Source organism: Myxocyprinus asiaticus, chromosome 38 (genome assembly GCF_019703515.2).
Source record: "Myxocyprinus asiaticus isolate MX2 ecotype Aquarium Trade chromosome 38, UBuf_Myxa_2, whole genome shotgun sequence".
Classification (NCBI taxonomy): Eukaryota; Metazoa; Chordata; class Actinopteri; order Cypriniformes; family Catostomidae; genus Myxocyprinus; species Myxocyprinus asiaticus.
Window position 1 is genome coordinate 22,547,060 of NC_059381.1, and position 20,416 is coordinate 22,567,475.

At 44.2% G+C, this 20,416-nt stretch overlaps 1 protein-coding gene across 9 annotated transcripts in view; it reads right to left on the minus strand.

Annotated features, from left to right (window-relative positions):
- LOC127428483 (neurexin-2-like) overlaps positions 1 to 20,416 on the minus strand; it is a 574,215-nt gene that overhangs the window by 40,045 nt on the left and 513,754 nt on the right. The window lies entirely within an intron of this gene.

Consider the following 20,416-nt stretch of genomic DNA (forward strand, 5'->3'; position numbering starts at 1 on the left):
GCTCGTCTCACGGCGAGTTCGACCTCTTATTCGGAGCCCGCGAAAGTGATGAGCTCTCGAGCGCAGCATCGGAGAGCGGGCTCGTCCAGTCGGAAGCCTCGGCTGGGCTCCTCCCTTCGGGGTCGATCGCCCAGTCACAGGCTGACGCGGAGATGACGACATGCTTTCCCGGACAGCCGCGAGCGTCGGTTAGAGTGGATTTCACCGCTCTTCCCTGAACCCTCGCGGCTCTGTGATTGGTTCCTGGGCTCGCGGCGCCGCTCAAAGCCACGCCCCGCCCCGTTCCTTTCTTACCGGAAGTGCATGAAGAGCTGACAAGATCGCGGGAGGCACCTTTTACTGCCCGGTCCCGATCTTTTCAGCTTCCCCGCTCTCACTACCCTCGATGGTGGGGCGGCCAAGGGTTATTCGGCAATCCCCCGGTGGATAAAGGCGCTCGCTGTGCACCTATGCCCGCAGAGCGCCGCCACCTGGCGTGGGTGCCCAAAGCCCCCATCCAAGGCCTGTAGGTTTACGTCGTCTCTGACGGTCAAAGCCTACGGCGCTGCTGGACAAGCCGCCTCCGCCCTGCACGCCATGGCTCTCCTGCAAGTCCGCCAAGGCGCTAAAGGAACTGCACGAGGGTAGTTCCGCCCCGGGATTGATGCAGGAACTGCGCTCGGCGACCGACCTCGCTCTCCGAGGGACGGAGGTCACGGCGCGGTCTCCCGGGCGGACGATGGCCACACTAGTGGTCCAGGAGCGCCACCTTTGGCTCAACCTGGTCGAGATGGGTGAGGCCGACAGGACACGATTCCTTGCTGCCCCCATTTTCCAGGCGGGCCTATTCGGCTACACTGTCGAGGACTTTGCCCAGCAGTTCTCGATGGTAGAGCAGTAGATGGATGCTAGCCGGCTTGTCCTGCCCCGGCGTGGCTCAAGATCCCCCCCATCTACTCATCTCACTCACCCCTGCGGTGACTGCACCGGCTCCGCCGCAGCCCGCCGGCCCGGCCCCGGCGTGGAGCCCACCGCAGGAAGCCGACGCCACCCGTCTCACAGCCGGCACCGAAGAACCCACGGAGGTCTTCGAAGCGCCCCTGAGACGGGCGACCCAGGGACAACGAAACCCGCTGCTCTGGAGCTGGTAAGCAGATCTTCTTTTTGTTACCTTTTGCATTTAATTGCGCTGCATGCCCAAGTGGCTGCAGTACTCAAGAGCTCCGCAAGAGTGGTTTCCTTGTTCCCTGGGTCACATATTCGGTGTGTACGGCTGGCATCACGACCACCGTCCACCACTCCATTTGGCAGGTTGGCGCTCCAGCGGCGGTCTCCCGCCCTGAGCGCCCAGCTGTGGCACAAATCCGCCCCCGATGTGACAGTCTCCACGGGTCATGAGGACAGGCCTCTTCCTCCCCCGTCCCAGGCTGTTCCGGGGGTGGTCACAAGGAGCCAGGTAAGTGCTTCGATGTCCTCGGACTCAGCACGGCCACGATGTGGTGTGGCACCTCAAGCTCCGCCCCGCCGCGAGGCCCCACCCGCCGGTACATCCGATGACGTTGTCCCTTTGGTCCCCCTTGCGCGGAACTCGGTTGCATGGCTTGCGCTTTCCAGTCCGTCGCGAGGGCTGGTCCGGACCGTCCGACTCGGCTGCACGATTCACTTCGCTGGGCATCCGCCCAGGTCCAGCGGTGTCCACTTCACCTTGGTGAAAGATGGAAACGCTGCTACCTTGCGCGGAGATCGCTACCCTCCTACAGAAGGACGCGATAGAACCTGTCCCTCCAGCCGAGATGAAGAGGGGGTTTTACAGCCCCTACTTCATTGTACCGAAAAAAGGCGGTGGGTTGCGGCCAATCTTGGACCTGCGAGTACTGAACCGGGCCTTACACAGACTCCCGTTCAAGATGCTGACGCAAAGACGCATTCTAGCGAGCGTCCGGCATCAAGATTGGTTCGCGGCGGTAGACCCGAAGGATGCATACTTTCACGTCTCGATCCTTCCTCGACACAGACCCTTCCTGCGGTTTGCGTTCGAGGGTCAGGCGTGTCGGTACAAGTCCTCCCTTTCGGCCTGTCCCTGTCTCCTCGCGTCTTTACGAAGATCGCAGAGGCTTCCCTTGCCCCGTTAAGGGAGGTGGGCATTCGCATTCTCAACTATCTCGACGACTGGCTAATCCTAGCTCACTCTCGAGACGGGTTATGCGCACACAGGGACCTGGTGCTCTCACACCTCAGCCGACTAGGGCTTCGGGTCAGCTGGGAAAAGAGCAAGCTCCTCCCGGTTCAGAGCATCTCTTTTCTCGGTTTGGAGTTGGACTCAGTCTCCTTGACGGCGCACCTTACGAACGAGCGCGCCCAGTCGGTGCTGGCCTGTTTGAAGGTGTTCAAACAGAAAACAGCGGTTCCACTGAAACATTTTCAGAGGCTCCTGGGGCATATGGCGTCCTCGGCGGTGGCCACCCCGCTCGGGTTGATGCATATGAGGCCGCTTCAGCACTGGCTCCAGACTCGAGTCCCGAGACGGGCATGGCGCCACGGGACACACCGCGTGGCCATTACGTCGGTCTGTCACCGTCTTTTCAGCCCTTGGACCGACCTCTCGTTTCCACGAGCAGGTGTTCCGCTAGAACTGGTCTCCAGGCGCGTCGTGGTCACGACAGACACCTCCAAAATGGGCTGGGGCGCTGTTGGCAACAGGCACGCAGCTGCGTTGGCACATCAACTGCCTCGAGTTACTGGCAATTCTGCTCGCCCTGCGGAGGTTCCGGCCATTGATCCAGGGCAAGCACGTGCTAGTTCGGACAGACAGCACGGCAGCGGTAGCATATGTCAACCGCCAAGGCGGTCTGCGCTCCCGCTGTATGTCATAACTCGCCCGCCGTCTCCTCCAACGGAGTTAGCAGCACCAAGTCGCTGCAAGCCACTCACATCCCGGGCAACCTCAACACTTCGGCGGACGCGCCGTAACAACAGGTTACCCTCAAGGAAGAGTGGAGACTCCACCTTCAGGTGGTCCAGCTGATTTGGAGTCGATTCAGTCAGGCACAGGTGCACCTGTTCGCCTCCCAAGAATCCTCCCACTGCCCGCTCTGGTACGCCCTCACCGAGGCCTTCCTCGGCATAGACGCGCTGGCACACAGCTGGTCCCCTGGCATTCGCAAATATGCGTTTTCCCCAGTGAGCCTGCTCGCACAGACCCTGTGCAAGGTCAGGGAGGACGAGGAGAAGGTCGTCCTGGTAAGCACCCTACTGGCCCGCCCAGACGTGGTGCTTGGACCTCACGCTCCTCGTGACAGCTCCCCCCAGGCAAAGGCCCTTCTTTCTCAGGGAAGGGGCTCCATCCGGCACCCGCACCCAGACCTCTGGAATCTCCATGTCTGGCCCCTGGACGGGGCGCGGAAGACCTAAGCTGTCTCCCACCTGCGGTGGTAGACACATTCACTCAGGCTAGGGCTCCCTCTACGAGGCGCCTGTATGCCTTTAAGTGGTGTCTGTTCGCTAAGTGGTGTTCTTCCCATCAGGAAGACCCCCAGAGGTGCGCAGTCAGATCAGTGCTTTCCTTCCTGCAAGAGAGGTTGGAAGGGAGGCTGTCCCCTTCCACCTTGAAGGTGTACGTTGCTGCCATAGCAGCACACCATGACGCAGTCGACGGCGAGTCCTTAGGGAAGCATGATCTGATCATCAGGTTCCTAAGAGGCGCCAGGAGGCTGAATCCCTCCAGGCCATGCCTTGTTCCCTCATCGGACCTCTGTAGTTTTTCAGGGTCTACAGAGAGCCCCCTTTGAGTTTTGCAGTCAGCCGGGCTTAAGGCACTCTCCTTGAAGACTGCCCTCCTGACTGCGCTCACTTCCATCAAGAGGGTAGGTGACCTGCAAGCGTTCTCTGTCAGCGAAACGTGCCTGGAGTTCGGTCCGGGCTATTCTCATGTGATCCTGAGACCCCCGACCGGGCTATGTGCCCAAGGTTCCCACCACTCCTTTTAGAGACCAGGTGGTGAACCTGCAAGCGCTGCCCCAGGAGGAGGCAGACCCAGCCCTGGCATTGCTGTGTCCGGTGCGCACTTTGCGCATCTATTTGGATCGCACGCAGAGCTTTAGACTCTCTGAGCAGCTCTTTGTCTGCTTCGGTGCACAGCGGAAAGGAAGCGCTGTCTCCAAGCAGAGGATCGCCCACTGGCTCATTGACGCCATAACTATGGCATGTCTCGCCCAAAACATGCCGCCCCCGGTAGGGCTACGAGCCCATTCTACTTGTGGTGTAGCGGCTTCTTGGGCCCTGGCCAGAGGTGCCTCTCTAACAGACATTGCAGAGCAGCGGGCTGGGCAACACCCAACACCTTTGCAAGGTTCTACAACCTCCGGGTGGAACCGGTTTCGTCCCAGGTAGTGGCACGCAACACAAGCGGATAAGCCCGGGATAGCCGGCCGGGTGTATCGCTTGCACATAGCGCCTTCCACCTCCTTTTGAGCTGAAGACGTGCGCTGTTAATTCCCAGTAGTGTTCACAAAGGTTGTTCCCTGGTTGACTTCCTCCGAGCCCTGTGGCAGTCGAGTTTTCAGAGAGACTCGCTGCCGGCCCAGTACACGCGCCAACTAAGAGCCCGGTTCTGGGGTAGGTGCTCCGCATGTGGCGGTTCCCTGTAAGGCTAACCCCATGCGATCTATATCTTCCGCTAGTTCGTTTCCCTACTGGCAAACTGCGTCTTCCTTGGGCAGAGCCCCTCAGTCTCCATGTTGTAGTAACTCCTCCCCCATTGGGTAGGATCTACCTTGAAGGCTCTCCACATGGTTGGAAAGACCATGTGATGTATTCTTCCACTTAAATATCCCCCTCTCTTGGGGCGAGGTGTGGTCTCCGCGGTGTCCTCCCCTTGGGAGGGACACCCCCCGACTAGACCTGGCGGCCCAGTCGGATAATCCCCCTTCTTTTTAGGGAGTGGAAAAAGAGAAGGGGAAAGAGGCCATGACTGGGTTAAGCCTGTCTCTATCTCTGGGTAGTCGACTTGTCCCCAAAAAGGGCCGTTCGACACTCATAACTGTGTCGGGGGAGGTTACGTGTCGACCTGGTGTGCTGGCTATGAGGCACACAGCAAGTCTGCCCACCACACACCGCCAGTTCACGTAACACAGTTCAGCCTTGTGGCGTTTTGTATAGGGACCCCTAGTGTCACTACATCGACACCAACGTCGAGTGAGTGACAGATAGGGAACGTCATGGTTACTGGTGTAACCTCCGTTCCCTGATGGAGGGAACGAGACGTTGGTCCCTCCTGCCACAACGCTGAACTACCCGCTGAAATGGCCGGACCTTATATCGGCTCCTCAGCGTAAAACCTGAATGAGTGGTTGCATACCAGCTCCTTTTATACCCGTATGTTCGGGGGAGTGGCATGCAAATACCACTCGCCAATTTTCATTGGCCTTTTATCAAAGACCAGAGGTGTCTCGGGCTCCCAAGAGTGACCCCTAGTGTCACTACATCGACACCAACGTCTCGTTCCCTCCATCAGGGAACGGAGGTTACACCAGTAACCATGACGGTTTAGTCAAGCATAGCCCTGATTTTTGCAGCAATGACAGAACAAAGAAGAAAGACAAGAATGCTCCAAGAATATCCAGAAGCAGTGGCGTGTCCAGACTTTTTTGACTGGGGTGGCCCATGTGGGGCCAAGACTCATTCAAGGCAGGCATGAAGCGTAACCCCATGTCCCTTATAATAGTAATAATATTAATAATAAAAAAAATAAAAATAAAATATGTACATTTTCAGGAATTTCAATAATTGAAAGTTTTAGTTAAATAATATATTAATAGTTATTAAATGTTAATACTGCAAAACACTCCAAATAGCATGTATTTTTTTAAAGTACAGTACTGTGCAAAAGTTTTAGGCACTTGTGAAAAATGTTGCACAGTGAAGATTTCTTTAAAAATAGTGCCATAATTAGTTTTCATTTTTCAGTTAACATCATCCAAAGTCTAGTAAACATAAAAAAAGCTAAATCAATATTTGGTGTGACCAACTTTGCCTTCAAAACAGCACCAATTCTCCTAGGGACACTTGGACACAGTTTTTCTTGGTTGTTGGCAGATAGGATTTTCCAAGCTTCTTGGAGAACTTGCCACAGTTCTATATATTTAAGCTGTCTCAATTGCTTCTGTGTCTTCATTTAATCCCAGACTGACTCGATGTTCAGTGGGGGTCTCTGTGGGGCCATGCCATCTGTTGCAGGGCTACATGTTCTTCTATTCTATTCTACGCTATTCTATTCTATTCTATTTGCAGAAGGAATGTTTGGGAGTCTAAAATGTATATTACCTATTGACACTCTACAGCAAAAGATATAAATAACCATCTTAAGACAAATGTTTTTGTTAAACATCTTATGTGCCTAAGACTTTTGCACAGTACTGTATGTAGTGTCTCTTAAAACTGCATAAATAATGGGGGGCCTGGGTAGCTCAGCGATTACTGACGCTGACTACCACCCCTGGTGTCGCAAGTTCGAATCCACACTAAGTGACTCCAACCAGGTCTCCTAAGCAACCAAAATGGCTCGGTTGCTAAGGAGGGTAGAGTCACATGGGGTAACCTCCTCATGGTCGCGATTAGTGGTTCTCGCTCTCAATGGGGCGCGTGGTAAGTTGTGCGTGGATCGAGGAGAGTAGCATGAGCCTCCACATGCGGAGTCTCCGCGATATCATGCACAGCAAGACACATGATAAGATGCGTGGACTGACGGTCTCAGAAGCGGAGGCAACTGAAACTTGTTCTCCACCACCCGGATTGAGGTGAGTAACCGTGCCACCACGAGGACCTACTTAGTAATTGGGAATTCCAAATTGGGAGAAAAGGGGATAAAAAAAACTGCATAAATTTTATGAACACTGCTAATATGGTTACTGTCTCTTTAAGGACAATGCATCACGTAACATTAAAAACAATGCATCACGTAACATTTAAAAAGCAGTTTTGTGGAGTATTGGAGCGATGAAGTTACCATGGCATGACGTAATACTATTAAGTAGGCTATTGTTTTATTTTGAGACAATAAAGATGATTTTAAAGATAATTCTTAATCTTGTCATAGGCCTACACAAAGACTGTGCATGGATTTTAGTTTTGTGTATCCAATATAGCCATATATTAGGACTGCCAATGGTAATTATTTTTTATTTTTTTATTTTATTTATTTTTTTTATCCCCTTTTCTCCCAATTTGGAATGCCCAGTTCCCACTACTAAGTAGATCCTTGTGGTGGCACGGTTACCTCAATCTGGGTGGCGGAGGACAAGTCTCAGTTGCCTCCACTTCTGAGACCGTCAATCCGTGCATCTTATCACGTGGCTTGCTGTGCATGACACAGCGGAGACTCTGCATGTGGAGGCTCATGCTACTCTCCTCGATCCACGCACAACTTACCACACGCCCCATTGAGAGCGAGAACCACTATTTGCGACCATGAGGAGGTTACACCATGTGACTCTACCCTCCCTAGCAACCGGGCCAATTTGGTTGCTTAGGAGACCTGGCTGGACAGCACACCCTGGATTCAAACTCGCGACACCAGGGGTGGTAGTCAGCGTCAATTTCAAATTGTAATAGTATTTTTTCACGTTATTAATGTCCTGACTATACATTGTGATCAGCTGAATGCCACTTTGGTGAATTAAAGTACCAATTTATTTCCATAAGAGCAAAATCTGCACATTATTCCAAACTTTTGGCCGCCAGTGTTAAAGTCGTATAATGTTATAGACGTTCATAGATGTACAACATCTAGAGATTCTAATTCCTGGCATTCTCATCTTTTATATTAGTCACTGGGACATTGCCAACAAGTTTCCAGTATGTGCTTTTAATGCTTTGCTGACCTTTCATCAACATCGAACTTATTTAATATTTATTCAAAGAACATCTGTCTCCACCTGAAAAAACTTTGGATTTATATTTCAACAGGTGTTAGCACTTTAGTCCCGAAAAGCCTTCGTCCTAAGCAGGAATTGTAATTGAAAAGATGATGCAAATGTTGTTCAATTCGGCTGTACCATGTGGCTTGAGATAACTTAAAAGCACTGATTTACTAAAGCACAGAAATATTAAAGATAGAGCTGAGAACTGAAATCTGGATGCTTTACTCCACTCTGCACAACCTTGAGTCTCAGGATCCTCAGACGGCATGCCCACAGACTACCCACAGTCTGTTCACTGACGGTCTGATGCATATTGCACAACAAAATGTCAAGAGCTGGCTAAAATCACCAGTTCCAATCTGATTGGCCTGCTTTAACTTCCGGGAGTAAGAGCACACACAAGTTTCTTTTAAACATTCAACCTGGAAATAAAGTACTGTTTACAAGGTGGCAGGTTGATACACTGAGTGCTTTTGAGGAACAACTGAAGAACCAAAACTGTCAAAACCAACTGTGGTTGGTCACTTTACATGTCAGTCAGACGGTCTCTTCCTAAGTGGGCAGTTCATAACTTGTGGCCCGAAGTAAGGGGCTCCTGACTCCCCTTAGAGCACACAAGGCCTCTTGATCTCTTGACCATAACAGCCGACCAGCAACTGGCATGTGTGTGGTTTTATCACACAAGCTATCATTCATAACCAAAAAGAGAAATGACAGTGATTTATGATCCAGAGCCCCAGTGTGTGATGCAATACTGATGATGCATATGAGTGAAGGGCATTGTGGGTGAGTAATCTCTGTAGAGAGCACTGCAACAAGAAAAAAAGCTGCTACAGGCGTAGAATCACCTGTCAACAGACTGTCCCTGCCAGCTAAAATGCAAAACATACGGCTCTGATTTCCAGATGTCAAACATCTGGACAAACAAAGCAAAGCAAAACTGACAGAGAGCATTTCAGTAAAGGGCAGATGATAAAACACATAAAATGGCCAGACAAACAAGGGCATCCAAGGACACAATGCTCAGAATCATTAAAAAACCCCAATCATTCTCAATTGGTTTTGTATTAGGACCAAGATTTTACTTTGGACATCAAGTTGTGACCGAAAATTGTGTTTAAAAAAAAAAGAAAAAAAAAAAAAAAGAAAAAAGTAATGCAGAGATGTCATGCAACCTGTCCATGTTGGCATCTGCCTACCGGTAATTTCCCTTGCTTCTGCCAAGTGACAGATTAATTAGCAACAGACTACTGCAAAGTTTGACAAAACACACGCCACTTTGACATCAACAAAAGATATGCAAATTGTTTTCTCCTCCCTTTTAACCTCCTGAGGCCCAAGCAGGACTGCTGTGTGCATTTTCCATTTCCCTTTTTGTTACTAGTAGCACCTAATAAACATGCAAAAAAAAAATAATAATAAGTAAATAAGTAAATAATGAAAATTTTTCCTGAAAATGTATGTTCGCATATGAGGACACCGGAACAAAGTTGTGAAATTTAAAATAATACCAAGCTATAGAAAGTCAGATTTTATTTTTAATCAAATCATTTATGTTTCCAGGAGTGTTGGTTATTCATGTTTTTGAGACGTGTTACAGACATTACATCAGAAATTAGCATAATTAATTCTGATTCAAAGTAATGAAATCTATGTACTGATTACCATTGTCCCATGTCTGCCAAACATGTTGAGTGGTCTACACATCATGTGCATCCTGAAACTGAACTTTTGAATGGAAGTTTGGACTGAATGCACTTAGCTGCATAGAGAGCTACAGTGTATGATGCTCCCTTGCTCCATATTTAGTGAATGATTTAACCTCCAGTGTGCTGTCTATCTGCACTGGTCTCAGAACAGTTGATTCTCAATAGCCCCGTTCACACATGCAACCAGGTAAATTACAGGAAAATCGTTGGGTTGTCTTTACTGGCAAATGTACCAAATATGCTGTTTACACATACCATCAATAAAAAAAAATGTATAGGTAATGATAAAACTTCACATTAAGGACAATTTCCAGAGCACAATTTACCAGTATTTTCAAAAGGGTAGTGTTCACACATGACCTCTAAACTGGAAATTGTTGGAAATTTTCTGGAAAACACTATATGTGTGAATGCGAATAATGTGATAATGCACAATAAATATTGGATTTCTTAGGAAACATTGTTTTTTTTAGCATGGCATTTCATGATAAATCACTCAAATTTTAAAAATGGCATATCGGGTGAAACTAGTGACTCTAATCTTTTGACTCAAACAGGTTTCAATGCAAAAACTTAATTAGATTTTTAATTAATTACATCTGACCAGATGTAGATTTGTTGGCATTTCTCCCAAAGACAAACTGCGCTGTGGTCGACACCATGTTGTTTTGTCACATGGCTCGGTGAGTTCAAAATGTAACCCTTTACGGACAGCCCAGAATCTCCTGAACTGAGATCAGTTGGTTTAAATTAATTTAAAAACTACGTCCATGCATGTGTGCACGGGATCGCACAAGGTCAAAAGTTGATAATCCTATTTATTTTGCTGTCCTAATTATATAGTTAGTTGCATTACATTTTTTTCCCTGTTGTCCAAAACTCTATTAGAAAAGGTCTGTGGTGCATTTTTGGTACTGTATATTGAGCAAACATCATAACAGGTACAAAAGACCTTATTTTATTAATCTGATGACATGTTTAAACTTCTTTGTACTCATAAACAGAACACATTTAACCTTTTAATGTATATAATAATCTTTCGCTACATCAAGTCAAACTGGTTGCACGTTGATTTGCCCTTAAACTGTGATAAAGCACATTTTCTCTCTTCTGCCTGGCCTCCCAAGCACATCATCCCACCCCTCCTAGTACCTGACCCCATCTGGCTGCACAGGCAATAAGCCGCTACACTGCAGCTCTGAGCTAGGAGTGTTTGGATTGTCTAGGAAGGAGTTGGAGTTTTATGGGATGGAAGTTGATGAGGGCAGAGTGGGCAAGGTGAAGGAGAGGGCACACTCCACCTCTTCCTCTCTCTCTCTCTCTCTCTGTCTCTCTCTCTCTCCCCCTTCCCTGCCCTCAAACCCTGTGGGTAACCCCATGGCTGCCATAAAATGGATGACATCCTCAACAGCAACACAATGTTAGTGAGCGAGTGGCCTTTCTGCCACTGAGGGAAGGCTGAAAGTGGTTTTCAAAGTGTTTGCCACACAACACCGAGATCTGTGAGGATTCTGTAATGTTTTAGGGAAGCTACTTTGAAACCGTGGCTTGCCAAGCTACAAGCTACCAATAATTTTAAGTATTTAAACTACAATTAAGCTACCTTTGTGATAATGTGGCTACATAAACTACAAGCTACTAATAACAAGTACCTAACTACATTGAAACGATTTATGATATTTATCTGTTTAACCTTGTGCGACCTCACGTACACATGCGTGGACATTGTATTTTGTCTTTGTTATACGCAACGGATAATTTAAATTCATTTAAACTGACTGATCTCAGTTTAGAAGACTCTGGGCTGACAGTAAAGGGTTAAACTTTTGACGTACGGAGTCATATACAAAACAACATGGTGCCGATCACAGAGGAGTATGTCTGGGAGAAACGCCAACAAAACTACATCTGGTAAGAAACCTATTTAAGTTTTTAAATTGCAACCTGTTTGAGTCAAAAGATTAGAGTCTCTAGTTTCATCCAATATGTCATTTTTAAATTTTAAGCGATTTATCGTGAAACCCCACACTGCTAAACATACTTTACAGGTTCATTTACATTTACTGTTTGAACAAACTGATTCAATAAGATGAATCGGACTTCTCAGTACTAAGTGAGAGAGAGAGAGAAAAAAAAATTTAAGACAGCACATTTGATTACTTCCACCATTTGCTCGGCTCTACAACTGTGAGCATAGTTAGGAACCATCTGCACTGTTTTATAATTGTTTTTCTATGTAAACATGCACTTGAAGGATGTCTTTGATTGTTGTGACACGTCTTGCTGCTTTTTCAGCGTCTCCTGCCTTGAAAACAGCGTTTAGTGTTTTTAAGATACCTAGTCAAGTTACAAGAACTTTAAAAACATAAACCGAGACACCTGCATTCGGTTCCATACATTGCCCTGTCTAACTATTTTAACACAGGTTCTGTGTGAATGGCCCTAAGTGTCATAAAAACAGCAATTTAAAGCACTACGTTGCTACTTGTTCGAGAAAAAGTAGCTCTAAATTGACACTATATTGAAAAGAGCTGAATCACGCTATTGCAAAGTGAAGTTAGTAGTGTTGCTACTATTAGTAAGTTCCTCAACACTGTTATTCTCCCATTATAGCCTCATATTGGCCTAACCATTACTAAGACCAGCTGCACTCTCATTCTTAATCATTTTTTTTAAGCCCTCCCATAAAGGATCTCATAGGATGAGTGCCTTACAACACGAGGATGCTCGACACCTTTTGTACCATTACAGTGCAGCAGGACATGATTTATTATGGCGGTAGAGCTGCCAAAAGAGACACTGCAGCCCAGACACAGACATCTGCCCGGTTTGGTTTGGCTTAGTTACTGTAGCATAGATACTGCAGTCTGGAGAGATGGGGAAATAGGGAAGAGTGCAGAGCTTTGTAGTATCTCCAAGATGTCAGTTTTCACTTATAACTAACATGCTCATCAATTCTAAGACACCTAATAAAGGAGCTCTGTGGGTGTTCTGTTTGAATATCCTGCCAATGTTTGAAGTCAAAGTCGTGATGTACTGAGTAGCACACATGCAGGTGACATACACTACATGGCCAAAAGTATGAAGAAACCCAAACATCACACCCATATGTGGTTGTTCAACATTCATTTTTTAAAACTATGGACTTTAATATGGAATTGGTCCTCCCTTTGCTACTATAACGGTTTTCACTCTTCTTGGAAGGCTTTCCACTAGCACCACTGGAACATGGCTGGATTTGCTCCCAGTCAGACATGAGAGTGTCAGTAAGGTCAGGTGCTGATGTTGGTGATAGGGTTTGGCTCACAGTCAGCTTGCTAATTCATCCCAAAGGTGTTCAATGGGGTTCAGTTGTGGTCTTATGCTGGTCAGATGAAGTCGGAAGTGGGAATATCCAAGTTGAAATTTCCCACTTCGGAACTCAATGCATTCCTGTCAATCACACATCACTGTCACATGAACACAAGGCAAATGCAAAGCCTTCCAGATGCTAGCTAGCTGGTTGTCTAGTAGCTATTTCACATGCAAAATAGGTGAAAACGTAGGCATTGATTAGTACACAAACAATTATTCTTAACATCCTCTTGTATGTTTACTGTATAGTGCATATTAATATATTTTGTGCAGTGAAAATACTTAAAAGTTTGTTTTTCTGTTTCACAAAACTCAGCTCCGTTTTATGCTTATCAGTCACCACCATCTTGAAAATGATGTAAAGTGATGCTACTCGCTGACTTCACATGTTGGATGTCTGACTTCGGACGGCATTCCAGTCATTACTTCCAAGTAGGAGGTGGGAAAATTTAGTGTTCTGAGTTGTCTGGAATGCACCATTAGTGCAGGTCAATCAAGTCGGTCCATACCAGACTCAACAATTTTACTGGTGCAATCCTATGACAGTGCCACATCGAAAGTCACTGTGCTCTTTGGTACACCGTATTCCACTGAAAATATTTGTCTGAGGATATTGTATGACTGTAGGCTTGATTTTAATATATTAAATAGTGAAAACCATTACTAGAAGGGGTTGTCCACTTTGACTGCGATTCAACAAATTTATCTAGTTCCTGCCACAAGCATTGTGCTTTTCAGATGCCAAAAAACACGTTATAAGTAGTCAAGTTATAAATAGTCCAACATTTGAAAATGTGCCTCCAGACCCTTGCATTCTGTTGCAGTCCATCTAGCTGTTTTAAATGCAAGAATACATTATGTAAATGCCCTATAAGAAACACGTTCTATTGGGGTCAGGTGCACCACCAACCAGCCTAATTATACTTACGTAAGAGAGATTAGGTGACTAGTCGTTCAGGCAATGCACCTAGTCGATTTTGAAAATATGTTATTTTGTACATCCATAAAAGAGCTGTTGGTTGCAACCTGGTCTCATGGAACAACGACTTTTATTCACTTTCACACAAATCAAGAGTAAAACGGCTGATCATCAGTTCATCAATTTTTACTTTTCGCCCTGTTCCTCACACAATACTTTATTATGACATCAAAACACTTTTATTATAGTGCATGACTTGTAAGGTGATTGATTTTAACATTTGCATTACATTATCAACTATATTTACAAAAGTATTTGAGCCTGATTTAATTTCACATTTGCTCAACTGATAGAGTGTTACACTTACGATTCAAAGGGCCAAATTCATGTGGGCCAAAAGTATCAGAGAAGCACCACAAAATGACGTGATTGCTTTATCAATTGCATTTTCCATCTCACATTTGCTTTTATGACACTACTGGTAAGGTTCAGGATTAAAGTATAGGGTAGGTTTTGTTGATTTAAAACTCAATAGAGCATTAAGCTTAAAAACCTCATATGTTTGGGAGAACATTTAGCTCTTTTTTTAGCAGTACACAGAAACATTTCACCTCAGAACTACCGTGATATGCGTAATGAACCACGTAATAGCATTTTGCAAAAATGTGGCCACAGTCACGTAATTGTCATGAGATCAGGCTGATTGGTTTGAATCCAGCCATATCCTGATCTTGTTTGCATTCTGTCTCTCTACTGTTTTTTTTTTTAAATGGTTAAAACCCTTAAATAAAATGAAAAATTGTTTTGGGAAAAATCTAAATGTCAGTTCATGGAGAAAAACAAAACAAAAAAACAATTGCTTACAACTGAAAGCAAGTAATCAAAATTTGATATCAACAGCCAGCCCGCCTGATGAAAACACTCTTGCGCTATTTACTTCAAAAACATTCCATAATGGTGTTGTGATTGTTTAAAGGCATACAAATTGTATTCAAGGTGTGCTTGCTGGGCCTGAGACCACAAGAGGATAACATTTCTGACAAAGAATGATGGGTGTTTCAAAAACACCCAGAGGAAAAATAAAGCAGTCAAGAAAGATTAATTACCTGTCAGCATTTACCTTCCTATAGTGCCAATGACCACAACAGCTCTACATGTTGAGAATATAGGTAAAAATCATGCGACTTAAAAAAGACATCTCTAAACCCACAGAAAATCATCTTCAGTATCTCTGCTCCGGAATGAGGCAGACAGCCTTGTTTCAGAGGGATGTGTTTACGTTCTCTCCCTCTAAATTGGAATAGCCCTCTTTGATTTGCATGAGCACTTTGAAAAAGCTTGCCCTACTTTTCAAGGAGCAAAGGAGAGGTAAAGCAGAGGAGACAATGACTATTAAGGAAGCTAATTTTGAATAAGAGAGCCTGTAAATCCTTGAGGCAAATTTAACCACAGGCTTTTGTTCTGTCAGTGAAGAGTGTATCTGATAAGAGGCAGGCTGCTCTGCATATTACCGATAACACTTATTAAAGGTAAACATGTCTTCCCGATTGGTGTGCAGAGGGTGGGCAGGCGGTGCAGGGCGAGAGCCAGTGATTGTGACCTTTGCCTGTGCTGCTCAAACGCATGGCCTCACTTGTCTGTTTACCCACACACACTGTGGGCTAATGGGAGTCACCGAACCTGTCCTTCACAGTCAGTCAGAGCGCAGAGATAAGCTTCATAAGACAAGTACCATTGTTCTCTTAGGGGAATTTATTTTAAGGCACTAGGTAATTTGACAAAATTAAACGAGCTCATATGTGCTGTACCTCTAACATTTCACATAATTGATCTGCATTTACATTGTAATACCCCAAAATTATACAATACATTTCCTTAAAGAGGACATATTCTACACTTCTGTAGAAATTTTCCACCCTGAACTCTATTTGTAATTTTAGTCAAACTTTATTTGCACCCAAAAACATTTGTAATGTAATTTTAAATAGCAATTACACAGGCTGCTTTTGTTACTGTTCCTTTACAACTTCTATATGTAAATTACCTCATGTAAGTTATGATTGGTTAACCTATTTGCATGTGAAATGTGTAACAACAGTAACAGCAAACTGGAAATTCAACAATAGAGGAAAATACCAATATTTATATTTCTTAAGTATATTTATTCAAACTGTACTGTAGAAACGGGCTATTTGCACATGACACCTGTATGTGAAGTCCTACATGTACATTTTGAAATTTTAACATTAAAGGAATTCTCTCATCATTTACTCACACTAATGCATCCCAGATGTGTATGAATTTCTTTCTTCTGATGAACATAAATGAAGATTTTTTGAAGAATATCTCAACTCTGTTGGTCCTTATAATACAAGTGAATGGTGACCAGACCTTTGAAGCTCAAACTCACATAAAAGTAATCCATAAGACTCAATTTCCATTTCTTCAGAAGCAATATAATAAATGTGGGTGAGAAACAGATTTATTTAATATAAATATTTAAGCTATTTTTTTTAACCATAAATCTCCATTTTCACTTTCAAAATGTGGAAAAAATGTGAAAGTGAAAGTGGAGATTTATAGTAAAAAAGGACTATTGATCTGTTTCTCACACACACTTATCATTTTGCTTCTGAAGATATGGATTAAACCACTGGAGTCTTATGGATTACTTTTATTGACCTGTTTCAGTGACGTCACTTTTCCCCGTAGCTGCCATATTCGGGAGGAAACAGTGGTGGTGAATGGAAAAACATCCTTAAAACTATATATATAAAAAAACCCTCAAAAAATGCTATTGATCCATGAAAAGTCCCAGAAAAGTTGTATACAGGTCTGAGGTCAGCACAAATATTGCCAAATTTGACTTTCACGGACATTTAAATATATTTTATCCACGATTTACCTCTGTATGGTGGCGAGCCTGTTGTGTGACCGGCGATTGCACACGCCTACCAGTACATGACCGTAAACATCTCTCATTCAAAAGTTACACATGTTTGTGTTGTTTTCTGCTCTGATTTGGTCAAAGTATTACAAAACGTCTGTGATGATCCCATCTGTATGAATGTAAGAGCTGCTTTTTTACATTGTAGTCTGGCGGTGTAAATAAAAAAAGTATTTGCTTCATAATATTACAATGCATTGTTTATTTACTAACATTAGTATTTACACATAAAAAATTTACAATATATTCACATTATATTGCTTTTTTTATTTATTTCAATGTGTTACAATTATCGCATACCTTTATACAGTCTGGGTGTTATGAATAACATCGTCCTACAGTATGTGCATTTACAGTTTAATTGTATCCAGATCGATGATGTTATAAATATAACTGACATGTGTACAGATAACTGACCTGTCTGAATAAATACACAGAAGACCCACATGTGTATTTATCCCTGCTCTCCGCCTTCATCGCTGCTTGTCTTTGGCAAAATGAAGCCGTGTCACTTAAAAGATAAACATTTATTGAAAGAAAAATGACATTTTGGCTCTGGTAAATAAACAGCTGAATCACCTCTTCATGATTTATAAATAGAAACAAAAATTTTGTGAATTTTGCCATCCCACAGCACAGCACAATGAAGGTAAATGGAATTTTGTTCACAAACATGGCGGCGTGGTCATACAGTGACGTCACATGAAACAGGTCAATATGGCCTTTATGTGATGTTTGGAGCTTTAAAGGTCTGGTCACCATTCACTTGCATTATAAGGACCAACAGGGCTGAGATATTCTTCCAAAATTCTTTGTTTATGTTCAGCAGAAGAAAGAAAGTCATATACAACTGGGAGGGCATGATAATATTTTTGGGTGAGCTACCCTTTAATGATTAATCGATTAAGCGTTCCAAATGTTTAACATTTAGCCTTATGTTCAAGAGATAGTTCACCCAAAAATTGTCATTACTTACACACCCCTCATGTTGTTCTAAACCGTATGACATTCTTTTCTCTGTGGAACACAAAAGGAGATGTTAGGCAGAATGTTAGGGACTATACAATGAATGTCAACATTTACATTCATTGTATAGAAAAGAGCAATTTCTCCTCTTTCATTTCACATCATACAGCTTTTGAGCGACGCAAGAGTGACTGAATCTTGACAGAATTTTTATTTTTGAGTGAACTATCCCTTTAATGGCAGCATTTGGAAATGAGTGGCTTAAGAATCTCTCCTTTAAGGTGGAGCTCTAGAGTCATATGACTGGGGCTCATATTGGCCACATCGGCTGGTAATAAAACACATCCTTTTAAAAAAGCTTTTCATGAGAAGCAAAGAGACCATTTTTATTCTTGACATGTCCCACATAAGATTCTTGTTAAAAAAAAAAAAAAAAAAAAAAAAGAATTATTCTGCATCCGCTCGGCCTGCCACAATACACTGTTCTGGTACTTTCCTCTTAATGAGCTGTGCTGTTGTTGTGTGTAGCACAGATATGACACAGGGGCCCGCTTGAATAAAAAGTTATTAACTGCTCTATTATATGAAATAATACAATTCCTTTTTGCATCATTATTAGTTGCCCTTCTTGTCATTTGGTTCAAGGAGAAGGAAGTTGCCATTTAGGCTCTGCGTTTTTAAAAGAATAGTTCCTAAAAATTAAGATTCTATCATCCTTTACTCACACTTATGTTGTTCCAAACCCATATGAGTGCCATTGCTCCATGGCACAAAAAAGGTGATGTTAGGCAGAAGGTTAGCCTCTTTATCTTTTTTTCCCCCGATGCAATAAAAGTGATTGGTGTCTGAAAGAATTTTCATTTTTGGGTGTACTGTATCTTTAAAAATCCTGGTAGGGAAAGCAGCACACCAGCATCCAAAACACAACATATGCTGCTGACCAACAGTGTACTGAGTCACTAGGCTGATTCAGAACTCCTGATGTGCAGAATGAAATGGCCTCAAACAACAAGACAGTCAACAGTTCTACGAAAGAAACAATCTCAAGAATGGCGAGGCTTGACTGAAGTGCCCAGTTTGTTTCTGTGTAAATGAGCCAAGCTTCCAAGAGACCCATTCAGAAGTGTGATTCAAAAGAAAAATATAGTTTGTACGAAACAAATGAGGCTCCAGTAAGTTATTGAAATTCAAGCGAGAGGATTAGAGAAGACAAAGGGATGAAGGGATGCTATCCTTAGTGCAACAGCAGAAGAAGAGAAGAAAGTCTAATTAAAGTCTAAGCAGAGGCTGGAGGACTTGTGATGAATCTAGCCTGAAGGCACATCTCTATTGCTGCATGCATATGGGTTAAGATGCTGCAAGCAAAAGCAGCCCTGTGGCCTGTTCCTATTGCAGGACATGTTAATATTGCATTGAGGAAAGGCAGAAATGCATGTTGAGGTGAGCGGCTAGGGACCGGGAAGAGTTCTGAGGAGGGGCTGCTTCAATCACTGAGCTGTCACTGTACATTCATGTTCCCGCAAATAAAAAACGGATTTTCAAAAAGAGATTCAAGTCTTGCGTAAAACATTCTGGCATTTCATGCGATTCCTTGTACACTGAAGAAAACATTACATTTCAACCAAACCACACCAAAAAACAGGAAAAATTCCACAATGCTAGAGTGTTGTGGATGATTGCCAGGGTGTTGCTATGGAGTTGCTAGTGATGTTAGCATGCTACTAGGAAGTGCTGCTAGGGTGGTTGCCAGAGCATTGCTAGAATGTTCTAGGCAGTTGCCAGAGTGGTTACTCACTGGCCTAAGCTGAAAGAGCTCACCCTCAAGTCTCTATGATATTCTAGTCCCTAAAGTTTCTCCTTCAATGCAAATATGAGATTTCTCTGCCTGTTTTATGGTCCGCCAGGTGAAAATTGTATATTAGATTGCTTAGAAAACTACTAGCGCACCTCTTCTCAACACATGACATGGTTTGACTTATTAATATCTGTAGCACAAACAGTGCAGAATGAGATGCATACTGAAGTTTAATAATAAGGGTTACTGGTTTGTTCAAATCCATAACTCTAGGTATGAACAACATTAATAGTGATGCTTGCCTCAGCAAGTACCACTAATGAATCTACTGTAATATACTGTCACTAAATTACAGTTCTTTCATAACACACATGGTATTATTTTATCATTCTCTCATTCAGAGTCTAAATGAAACTACATACATGAGCTCCTGCAGTGAAAAACACCATCAGATAATCTCATTCACTTCAGGGAGGATGTTGAATGTCACCTTGTGTTATTTCCCCCTCTCAGCGTCCTTTATGCACACCAATGCAACTCTGCAGAACTGCCCCAGGCAAAAATCGCATTCCCCAAAGGCGTGCCATTGCGCATTCAGAGCGCAGTTAGAGGCTATGGCAGAGCGGGTTCTGACAGTTGCCCTGAATATCGGACAACAATAAATCATCTGCCGGCACACGGCCCACAGACTGGAAACTGAGGCGGCACATCTTTATTATTTTAGCCTCAGCTGTTTCTGCTGAATCTGAAAGGATGGCAGAGCTAATGCAGTTTGAAGTGCTGGAAGATGATTGGTCAGGTCGCAGTGTTGGGGAGTAACTTACTAAATGT